The following is a 12221-nucleotide window of genomic DNA, read 5'->3' on the forward strand; positions in this document are numbered from 1 at the left end:
GTTTTAAATTATTGTAAAATGTCCTCCATCATGAGAAAAACAGAACAAGAACATGTTAGAAACACCAAAAACACCATTTTCATTAGAGTGGGTCTTTAAAAAGTCCATCACTAAATGAACTGGAACCGATGTTTAATCCCAAACTTCAAGATCAAAAGTAAAAATAACTTAAAAGAAATATTGTCTAAAATCTTACTCTAATATTTTGTTGGCATCCCTTGAATTTTTTTTTTACTTTTTAAAACCAAAACAAAACATGCATCATGTGTGTATATGAATAACACTGACTTGTCTGCATGAGTGCCTTGTTGATTTAAAAATAGTTTGAACCTATGAGATTCCCATTTTGGGGTACAGATTTCTTTTCCTGTGCCCTTCAGATGGAGAGGTTTCCCCTGTCACTTATTTTGATGAGCTGCTATAAAACAGCATCTGCCCCGAGGCTTTGTTCCATACAAGACAGACATCACAGACACAAGAGGAGCAGGTGGCACAAAAATGGATGTGCTGACATCATTTTTTTGGCTTTGTTGTGAATTTTGCAAATATTTGCAATATGGAGAGTGTAGTTTTAGGAATATTGATGAAGTTGGAGTTGCTATCTGTATGCTGGATACATTTTACCAAAACAAGTTAATTAAAGGGTAAAAAATAGAAAAAATGCTTCCTCTTGGTATTTAAGACAATCAAGAGATTCTTCTAAGGAAAGACATTGTTGTAGTAGAATGACATGAACTGAAAAGTTTGATAGAAATTTCACAAGAAAAGTGGTGAACGTCTTCAGGGACTGCACACGTGATGATGACCGTTTTCTGCTTTGGTACCAGCAGAACTGTTGCAGCTTCAGCAGTCAACACAGGCCAATTCTCTTGGCAGACAACACGCATCAAAGCTCACAGCACACGTCGGGTTTTCTGCGGAGCGCGGACAATCTTTCGCAGCAGCGTATCTAGGATTATATATCTGCTGTTCCTATGAGAGGAGGCATGGCGATCCCTCCTCTTTTTGCTCTTACACATTCTATATGCAGCTCCTTTCTGCCCATTTAGTCTGAAAGGCAGGCAGTAGAAGCACTGCAAGCCAGAATTTATTCCTGCAGCCATGTCTCAGTGAAACACATAATGCTGCATTCCTGATAATACCACTGTGTCCTTGTCAACACTCCAAGGTCTTACACTTTATTTGCCAGTGAACTCACATTTTTCATCAGGGTCGTAGGGAGAAATGTTTTAAAGTTCTTTTTCCTTGCTTTCAGGTGTGTCATTTTTCTTTATTCTCAGTGTTTTCCCTTCAACCTGTTAGGAATTAGGGTCTTAATTCAGGGATTACAGGGGCTTTGGGAAGGTCAATTAGCTGTCTTTGCATACAAAACACTTACCTGTTGTCATGGTAACACATCACAACAGATGTTGAACTGTGATAGAATTGGCAACACCAATCCGAAGGTTAGAAAGATTCTGCAGAAATGAGTGTTTCAAAAAAATACGCTTTAGAAAACAAAATCTAAAGGAGAAAAAGTTAGGTCAGAGCTGCAATAACAAGGTGTCATCGGAGCAGCAACATTTCAGAATCGCAAAGCTTGGCGATCAATATGAAAGCTGATGCTGTTAGGTCTTTTGGCACACCAGACAAATTTATGAGAGGAGGATCTGCTTTTTCACTCATCCTTTCCTACTGGGTTTTGTTCTGAATCTATTTGTGCACCAATAATCGCGGCTCTGCAAAACCCCCCAAATTAAAAGTTTTCATTGTGGAAACCATCCATTTCTACGGGATCTTAACCATTTTCTCTCTAAATTTGGGGACTTTCAAAATGTAACTAACGCATATGCGTCAGGGGCAGGTGAGAAAAAATGTAAATCAGTTTAAAGTAACAATGACCGGTTGTTATGACAACTGATACCAAGGCAAAACAAAACAGCAGTGATGAATTCTTTTTGTAAACTCTTCATAACTTGGTTTGAGTTTACCGTTATTTGTCTCTTGTGTAACTCAGTTGTAAAGGTTTAAAATAAAAATGCCATGCCATGAGCAACATGGTTTGGCCCGCAGGCATCTGGCTTGAAGCCAGTATGGGTGGGTCATCACTCCTCCCTTGTCCCCCTGTCTCCCTGGTCAGAGCTGTATGCGACAAACTCATTAAAAAAAACCAACACTTTTTTCAAAATAGTAGATTCCTGCTGGTTTTATCTCCATAAAATGTTTGGTCGATGTTGAACAGGTCTATGTAATTTTTAGAAGAAATCTAAGAAGAACTTTTTGGATTTCCTTGACAACAGAGCTTTTTCTTGTTAACCACACCCACCTATGTAATATATTTATTTTGTATTTTAGATTGTTTCCTCCAGCTTGAGCCAATGTTTGATGTATTCAATCTTCAAAAATTTTTCGAGTTAAATATATGCAAGCCACAGGGAATCATCACTTTTGCGAGTTGGCCACACGAACACCGTAGAAAATCTACAAACAAATCAAATTTTCTTCTCAAGTATCTTCTTATTGATGCTCAGGGAATTGTGATACATCAAAATCCCTACAAGTAGTTTGAATTTGTAGAAACTACAACAGGAAAAGTGTTTTTGGGAAATTTAAGATCGTGGCCACTTCTTGGGATCAAAGGTCAATGAAACTTCAGTTGTGGTTATAGACTTAACCTGGTGGTGTGTCTGAAATTTCATGAAAATCTTTATAGCAAAAGGTTTTTCTCCCACATTTTGCAGTATGTTGAAATTGCCAAAATTCATCCTTTGCCACAAAATGACTGCTAAGACGAAGGTCTTCTAGTCATCTCATAAAATGTAGAAATGTCCTTTGAATATCCCCGACAATTGTCTTTTGGTTTTATTAGTGGATTCTGAACTTTACATGTTGAGCCACATTAATGGGTTTTTATCCCATTTTCTCTCTTTTTAAAGGGGGGGGGGGGGGGTCACCACGCCAAAAATGTCTTTTATCTAGTACTAGTTGTTGTTTACCGGCATATCCCATCAACTGTTGCCACGGCAAATCAGTTCAATTCAATTCAATTCAATTTTATTTGTATAGCCCAAAATCACAACAACAGTCGTCTCGTTGGGCTTCGTAAAAAGTGAAACATGAACTCAAAAGGATCATGAATACATAGAGTTCAAATAGGAAAATACTAAAATGAACTAACAAACTGACTAAGCTATACTGGCATCCCTGCCCTTAGACCCTCCTTCGCGGTAAGGAAAAACCCCTAAAAAAAAAAAAACGGATCCCGGAAAAAACGAAGAAACCTCAGGGGTGCCCACATGAAGGAGGGATCCTCCCCCAGGACGGAAAGGCGATTTACCAGAACTCTTGGAGAAGAATTAACTTATCTAAATCTACAACTACATATACAAATACAAAGTCCAGCAGACGGGCTTCATCCAGCCGGGGTTGGTGGGACAGTCAGGGGCGCGAGTCGAGCCGGAGACAGGAACCACAGCCAGGTGTCGAAGCAGGAGCATCTTTCACTGAAATGCACAGGTGGATTTTAATGCCAGATGCCCTTCCTGACACAACCCCGTATTTTATCCGGGCTGGGGACCGGCTCAGGGAGATCCAGACTTGGGCCCGCTCGTGGCTACATAGTTGGGCAGTAGCCTGAAGGGGGTCTTGTCCAAGGACCCACACTGGATGAGGTGCATGCAAATTTTAGTGATTTTTTGAGCATTTAGTAGGAAGTAAGAAAGTAAAAAAGAAGAATTGCGAAAACAAACAGGACTGCTGTGCGACCAAATAAAAATAAGCCCTTGCAATATTTCACAACTGTTTAGATTTCAGATAAAGCTTTGAATTTATCAACACTAATTTATTAATTCCAGATTTTTTGTGTGGCTAAACGTATGACCTTGTGTTGCAGTTTATCAATATCTCTGTTGCATTGTGGTTATTTTTTTAAAGGTTTGGAAATAAAAGCAGCATTTTTTGGGTGGTATGGTTTTATGACAGCAGGGAACTGTTTGTTTGGCTTCTTTCAGTTAAGCCAAACACATCATATTATCTGCTCTCCATGCCCAGCTCCTACTGTTATTAAAAATACCTCAGACATTTAGGATTGCAATTTAAGCTTTGCTTTCAAACGTGTGAACAATCTCGTCTATTATTGGTTCTGTAATAAATATAAAATGGAATTTAAAATGAAAAACATCAGAAACTGCAACAGGTTTAATGTTCAAATGACATTTCGGAAACTGTATCTAGAACATTATTGAGAAACTGCAATATTAACATTCATATCCATCACCATTTGGCTTCTGATGTTGATGGAGTTTTGCTAAATATGCAGTTTTTGCTGTTTGTCTTTTGAGACTGGGAATCTAATTATGCATTAGAAAGATGGAAGAGATAAAAGTAGCATGCAGCTACACTGCAGTCAGTAGACTGGAGTGAGACGATAATGCACATTCTTTTTGCATTTAAAGAACTATCCCGCTGCTTGAGCGTATTTTAGAAGATTTAATTATTATTCTCTGTGTGATTACGGCTTTGTCTGGATGAACACGAGGGGTCCAATACCTCTTACTGATTTACTCTACATGGACAAAATGAAGGTGAGATGAGCTGTGTGGCACACTGGTGTTCCTGATTGAGTGTTTCATGGAGAGCAAATCACTTCTTTCCCCCCCAATTCTTCATCTCCTCCACTGTAAATGAGAAGCCTCTTTATAATGTACTTATGAATTTCTATTGTTTCTGGAGGTGAACCGTCAGTTCTGTAATCTGCATGATCTTTCTATAGCTGTGGAGAAGGAGTCTTTGGAAAGACACCCACAGCTAATTGTGTGGTCTCGGCTGTTGCTCTGTTTAATCAACATTTGTAGATTTGCATATTTGCTGCTCGAGTTTGCTGCCTTGCACAACTTGAAAATGTAAATTTCTGCTGTGATAAATCTGAAACGCGACTTCGCCTGAATGCTCAGGGTTTTTTAACCCTTTAACACCAGAGCTTTGGCTTCAGTGTTGACATTCTTTGAACTACCGTAACTCTTCAACGGTTTACTGTCACAATAACGGGCAGACAGCTGGTTCCAATTGCAGCAAGTTTTATTAGCACGGCTAAAAGTCCACAAAGCTAAATTGGGGTCAGGCAGGCAGGGGTCAATAACAAGCATGGGAGCATCAGAGAGAAAACGAGAGTAATCAGGATCCAGGCCAAATTCGGGGCAGGCCGCAGGCAAACTGAGTCAGAGACAAAACAGGGTCAGGAAAGCAGAAGATCAGGTCTGGATATAACGCTCGGTAATGCAGGCAGAGTGACACAAACAATACTTCACACTGAGTTAGGCTCATTGCTGTGCTTACGTATACTGTGAGTGAAAGGAGTGCATTCAGAACTCAGGAGACGGTTCCCGCTGGTAACCAGAGGGACACAGTGCTGACTGCTGACATTCACAAAGTCAACGAAATTCCAGAGAATTCTGAAGCCAAGAAAAGCAGCTCTATGCTGACACTTTATGAAAGAAAAATGCCTACGCAATGAACGTAAGCCAACTGATTCTGATAGGATTGTTGCATTTTGGTGGGAAGGTACTTTTCTCTATGTCAGGATCCGTTGGAATTAAGTTACGGGCGTAAACAGTTTAAGAGTTACTGAAGTTCAAGGAGCGTGTGTTATTTTGCAGTTGCTGGGGACAGCTCCAGTGTTAAAGGGTTAATAAATATAATATCCACAAGAAAAGGAGGAAAAATAATGTTCTGCTCATTTAACTGTCTTGTTGCCTCACCAAAGGGGTGGTTTGGTTTTTAGTTTAAATTATGGTGCCCCAACCCCCTTTATTTTAATTGTTTGTTTATAACTGTAAAGCTACGTTCACACCTGGTGGTGTGTGGGCACATGCTGGGTGGCCCTTCCTTACATCTAGGGGTGCATATGAGGGTTGTTTAGGACTCTTTGTTGCTCATGCGTTTGTTAGAGGTCATGTTTTTTTGGGGACAGCGCTTTGCACTCCCTATACTATAGATAACCTGTTGCTATTGAGTTAGGCAGTCCTTCCATATCTGTCGTAGAGTGAGAGGTATTGGGTCATCTCGGGAAAGCTCTACTCTCATTTCTTCCTCATAGGGTAGGGGTGGGGGGGTGTTAAGGGACCTGGGTTACCTCTGTTGTTGCAGAGCCTGCGGTGGTCTCCGGGGCCAGTGCAGTGTCCTTGTCTTCGACATTCAGTGACATCATTGTAGTAAACACACACCCATCGGAGCAGTGAGAGCTGGTTAGCCTGGTGTGTAAAATCTCTTTGACAAATGTTTGTGCGTATCTTTATATGTGCATAGTTGTGTGTTAGATCGTGTAAAATACATAGTGTGTATGCGTATGTCCGGATTACGATTATAGGTATTCTTATTTGTGTTTGAGCAGATGTACGAGTGTGTGGACACATGTTTCTGTGCACAAATGTCTAGTCCTTTTTGAAAATATTTACATTTGTTACTGATAATTTTAAGCCTTGTGCAACATTTTTCTGTTGTTGTTTTTCTGCCCACTGTTTTATGATTCTTTATAATCCTTCTGTCCTCACCGTCCTTCCCTTTCCTCTTTCTTTCGTTTGTAAATGTTTTCTCAACCTCAACATGGCTTTTTTTTTTACAATAAAGTCTATCCAACATAGAATAAACGAAAAACATTAAACATATTCTTACATAATTTCAGAGAGTACTACCAACATGCAGTACTGTGCATGTAAAAAGCGGGGAAAATAGGTGAAGCACATGTTCACCTGCCGTGTGCAATTTCTGCTTTATTTATGAAGGCCCCACCATGCAGGATGGAGACAAATTACCTTTTAACAATGTGAAATAGAATTTTGTTTACAAGGCTGCGCTTCTCCTTGCTTTTTTTCCAATGAGCTTCTTCACAGCCTCCTCATTTGTATCTCACAGCATTATCGTCTCAATCTCACAAAACAAATCAGTCTCCAGAAAAGAGTAGAAACAGCGAGGGAGGGCTGCTGTTCATAAAACAAGCTATTAGGTGTTTTTATGAATGCACATGAGCCTCTCAAGCCACCCTCCTTTGTTTTCCAACAAGCCAACTCTCAGTGAAGTCACTTTAAAGACTTACTCATTAAAAAATATATATTTTTAGTATTTAAAACCCAACACTGTCAGATGGCTGGTAGTGTGTAAAATGCATGATTTAAAGGCTGAATAATTAGAGACTATGCTCATGTCTAAATGCACGGTTAAGTTCTTAACTTTTCCCATCTTTTGTTTGCAAAATTGCTGCTCTTAGAAGCCCTATTTTGCTCTTTTAAGACATTACTGTCTTTTTTTTTGCATAGTGTATTCTCCAGATTATAACTTTTGTGTACCTTTTAATCCAGAGCGCTTTATGTGTGGATTGATTCTGGTTGCTCTCCAGATAATAAATTGTCCAGTAGTTTTTGAAGGAAAATTACTGCTTTTTAGTGCACCGTATAGTGCTGAAAATACGATAAACCAAGACTAAAAGCAAAAGTTTGGAGGTGTTTCTTGTTTGACCAACCTCGCTAATTCGAACAATTAACTTTAGTAAATGTGTTGCAGATTTCCTGTTCAGCTGGGTTCATGATGTTAGCTGTAAAGTATATCTCTATTCTCATTTAGTTTCTTTTGCATTCTCTCTGTGATTAATCTGGGATTGGCGAGGAGCAGCGTCTGAGCACGACAGACATCCATACACAAACTGGCTTCTTTGCCCTCTGTGCAATTTTGTGTCCTTTTCCTGCCACTGTTAAAAAAGCATGTGTTGAAAAAATTGTGTTGTTGAGAAGGCTTTACTGAATAAATAATATTAATTAAAAAACAAGCAGATCAGTTTAACTGAACAAAAAATGTGACACTTTCACTGCTCAAATACCCATTTGTGGAATAAAGGAACCATTTTTTACATGACACATTTACATGCCAAAAATGGTCCTAATGCTAAAATGCTTGTTAGGGTTACATTACTATATGAGAAAAGTTCTTGTTTGTCTTTGATCTATAAACTATGGAAATGCTTTGAAATGCATTTAATCGCTGTTCCTGCAGCCATGGAGCAGGGATTGCTCTATTTATAAGTTTGTGGAACAAAGTAAATAGAGATTTTGTCCTCGTCAGAGCTGATTAGGGACTGCAATAAAACAAAGCAATGAAGCATCATTTTCTCATCATGAATCTCTTCATAGAACAGTGTCATCGAGGACCTGAAGAAGGCAGCAGAATTATATATTGAAAAAAGAACAAAACGGTTAATCAAAATGAACAATTATTACCATTAAGGATGCCCAATAAGGTTCATCACACCTGTTGAACCACATCTAAACTTTATCACTATTTAACACAAGAACAAATCAGAATCATTAGTTTTTGTTTTTTAATATTATGATTCATCATTGATATTCTTTATCTTTCATTTATTATTTTAAAGAGTTGCGTTTTACAAAAAACAATGTAATTCTTCATTTTTTTTAGTTAGATTGACTGGGTCAAACTCTGAGGCACAGAACTGTCAACCAAGACCATTTAATAACCTGGACTTCTTTAAAACTGAATTTCTTTAGCAGTTTTCTTTAAGTTTTTCTGCTCCAGTCCTTTAACGGATCATCAATTTAAAAGAAAAGCTGAGCAGAAGTCAGGGTCAAAGCTTAAAGTGCAGCTAAAATTGGATAAATCTTCTTCTAAATCCCAAATTTGGTAATGGTTTGCTGGCTTTAGAGGCACAGCACCCTATGCACTTAAACAGCTTTAATGAAAGCTGAAGAGGATCCCCCTCATTTGATGATGGGACGCAGATGTGCTGCAGCCAGGTGGAGACAATCAGGTCCTGAACACTCGCTCATTCTGACACAACCGCCCATCTCCACCACATATATTACCAGGCCATTGGCAGATTTGGGCATGGGTGTTGCAGACAGTCCCACATAGCACAGTTCCAGTTTTTATTTTATTTTAAATTTTTTTTTAGCAACTACTGTACTTGCTTAAGGTACAGCTTGTTTGGAAAAAGATGTTCTGACTTAAAAAAAAATCACAGAATTCCTTAAACTTTATTCTGCTTTTCTTATTGCAATTTTTTTTTTATTTTTTTGTTTTTTTTAAGAAACTGTGCTGTTAAATGCTGAGAGCTTCCAGAATCCAAGAAGAAAAATAAGTATCTTTTGGATGAATGTTCTGTGTTACAAAACAAAGGATAGGTTTTGGTGATAACGTTCTTTTTTTCCTTTCCCACCACACTAATGCGCCCACTATAGTTCTGCCAAACCAGCTGTGCTGGACAGAACATCAAGATGGAAGAGGTACCCTTAAACAAGACCCCCCCACCCCCACTCACACACACACACCTCTCACCATCCCTCAGTGAGGCAGTAGAATAGTGCTGATGGGCGAATAAAAAGCTTGAAAGCACAGCTCTCATTTTACCTTTGTTTGAGTCAGCAGGGACAAGAGGTGACCGAGTTAAATTGGGGTCGTCAAAAAAAAATAAAGGAGAAAATAGCACTTTGCTTTGATACCTGAGTTAGCATCAGTCACTGATTGACATTTTGTCAACCAGCTGATGAGATAACTGTTAAAATCCCTCCTGTAATACCCCTCCTTTATACCCCTCCAACCATCATATTAGCAAGGATGCCAAATCTGGAGACAGTTACTTGATAATGAATGTCTGGGCAGTAGGCTGTTGTCATTTTCACTCAGTAGAGCCGACAGGAGAAGTCACAGCTCACCTTTTCACCTATTAACACTCATTTACGGACCCAGAGCTGTCATATAAGTCCTGTAATTGACAACATCTATTCACAGATGACAGCGAAAAAAAATCCTTTTACAGTCTGTCTTTGAGCTCCCACCTCACCTCATAGTGCTGATGGGAGACATCTCATTCCTAAAATGAGGTATCTAGACTCATGAAGTTAAAAAGCCTGATTGTGTTACTTGTTTTTGGTTCCATGTGTATTTTTTTTTGTTTGAAATGAAAAAATAAAACAATCTGGTTTTAGCATGTGTATTGAGATGGCTCATTTTGATAGTATTGTGGGTTTAGCAGATATGTTTTAGTCACCACTTCTGAGCATGTGCAGTTCTGAGTAAATGAGGACTGGCCTGGGTACGATGCTACAACACGTCTCCTGTGATCCACAGACATGATCTTTGCTTCAGATGAGCCTAACCGTTACTGATAGAATCATCTAAAATTTTTACAAACACTAATTTTGTTTTTGTGGTTACAGACCAGGAAAGGCAGCCATTCATTGGTGGTGGGAAAATCTCACAAATTTAATTTGTATTGATCTGTTTTCACAATGAACATTTTGGAGTGGCCTATACCTGAAATCAGCACTGAACAGGAGCAAAGTAAAAGGAAAGAAAACTTGTCTGTTTCTAAATACACTGACCAAAAATATAAACGCAACACTTTTGTTTTTTTTCCACATACACAAAATAACCAGCTCTCTGAAATATTGTTCACAAATCTGTCTAAATCTGTGATAGTGAGCACTTCTCCTTTGCCAAGAAATTCCATCTCACCTCGCAGGTGTGCCATATCAAGATGCTGCTTAGACAGCATGATTATTGCACAGGTGCGCCTTAGACTGGCCACAAGAAAAGCCCACTCTGAAATCTTCAGTTTTGTTTTATTGAGGGGGTCAGGGGACTTTGTGCATTGGGAAAGCCCCACTGGAGCCTCAGTGATTAGAAGTCTTTTGCATTTAGTATGAAAGTGAATCCTAGAGTGACCTGAAAAGGCTAATTTTGAACGGAAAGTAACACTTCTGACAGATGGAATTTGATGTCCTTTTCATGACCCCATCACACAAGCAGAGGAGCATAAGGTGGTTGAAAGTGAAGTCACGCTGCATGTTTGCTTCTCTGCTGAGTAAATGTGTTCTGCCATGATTCCAGAGGCACATCTCATGATGGTTTTGCCAGGATTCATTGGGATCACACTGTGATACTAGTGTAAAAGAAAAAAGTCTCTGTGATTAGCTTTTTAGAATTCAATGTGACTGAGTATAGCTTATTGAGACATTTTTTGCAGTGTAAAACGATGTTTGCCCCATAATCTCAATCTCTACATGTCCATTCATCTTCTTCCACTCTACTGGGACCGAGTTTTGGGGCAGCAGTCTAAGCAAAGACATCCAGACTTCCTTCGCATTCCTCCAGCTTCTCTGGGAGGACCCTTGGGCGTTTCCAGGCCAGCAGAGAGACAAAGTCTCTCCAGCGTGTCCCTGGGTCTCTCACGGGGCCTCCGCCCAGTGGGACATGCCCGAAACACCTCCCCAGGGAAGTGTCCAGGAGGCATCCGGATTAAATGGCCGAGCCACCTCAAATGGCTCTTTTCTATGTGGCTGTCATATAGTGTCCTGTAATTGATAAGACCCATATGGCAGCGGCTCTCTCCGGATGACCGAGCTTCTCACCCAATCTCTAAGGGAGCGCCCAGCCGCCCCAGAGGAAAATCATTTCAGCTGAATGTATTTGGGACCTTGTTCTTTCGGTACAGAATTCATGACCATAGGTGAGTATTGGAATGAAGATCGACTGGTACACTAACAGTTTTGCATTCTGGCTCAGCTCTGTCTTTACCACAAAGGACCGGACCACTTCAATTGCCTGTCACTCTCACGCTCTGATCTTCCCTCACTTGTTGACAAGATCCCAAAATATTTCCTTAATGTCCTAGAGACTTCAAACTAAGACCAAACCCCCCTGACATCTGGTTCAGGATGAGTTACGGTTCCTGAGATTAATTTTTGGATTATCTATTTAATTCATTATTACAAAAAGCATTTGTTTATCTTTCACGCAAAGAACCTTTGCTCCTGTTTTTCCAGTTTATTCTAGTTGCAATGACCCAGTTCTGTGTTGGTAGCTGTGTCTCACTCTCTTGATCAAAGGTTGAACAGTTCTGTAATTCATCCCACATGCCTTACATGGATGTAGATGTAAGGATGTTGACTGAAGAGCAGAAGGGTTCAATGCAGATCACACAAACAGAAGTTTACTCTTCTTGTTGGGCTTTTTTGTACTGAGCAGGAACAATGCTCTTCTAATATCAGGTTGATATGAAAGTGTTCTCTATATATTATTGAATGAACATTATGTTTCACACGCCGTCCTCCACCTGAAGAATCCTATATTCTTTAATGAATTGTTTTATCTGGAGCATAAAAGGGAAATTTACACGAGGGATTGCTCATGATTGGAATTTAATTAGCCTCTCTGTTTTCTTCACTTTAGTTTTTTAA

The sequence above is a fragment of the Oryzias latipes genome, assembly GCF_053564925.1.
Source record: "Oryzias latipes strain Hd-rR chromosome 1 unlocalized genomic scaffold, Olatipes_Hd-rR_3.1 chr1_Y".
In the NCBI taxonomy this organism is placed as follows: domain Eukaryota; kingdom Metazoa; phylum Chordata; class Actinopteri; order Beloniformes; family Adrianichthyidae; genus Oryzias; species Oryzias latipes.